Raw genomic sequence first — 447 nt, 5'->3', positions numbered from 1 at the left:
AAACACACCATAACTAAATTTCATTGGAAATGGGAAGAAACTAAGAACATTGACAATGTTTAGTAAATATTTTTTTTGAGCACCCACAACCTAAAAAAGTTGGGTCCGCCACTGGGATTACTAATCTGGCTACACCAGAGCTCTCTAACATTTTCCAAGAAAATATTTTCCATCATACCAAACACAACATTTTCCAAGAAAATATTTTCCATCATACCAAACACACCATAACTAAATTTCATTGGAAATGGGAAGAAACTAAGAAAATTGACATTGTTTAGTAAATTTTTTTTTGAGCACCCACAACATAAAAAAGCTGGGTCCGCCACTGGGATTACTAATCCGGCTACACCAGAGCTCTCTAAGATTTTCCAAGAAAATATTTTTCATCATACCAAATACACCATAACTAAATTTCATTGGAAATGGGAAGAAACTAAGAAAATT

This window comes from Capsicum annuum, chromosome 9, assembly GCF_002878395.1.
Source record: "Capsicum annuum cultivar UCD-10X-F1 chromosome 9, UCD10Xv1.1, whole genome shotgun sequence".
NCBI lineage: Eukaryota > Viridiplantae > Streptophyta > Magnoliopsida > Solanales > Solanaceae > Capsicum > Capsicum annuum.
The sequence above is the reverse complement of the archived record's forward strand: the minus strand, read 5'-3'. Positions refer to the sequence as shown.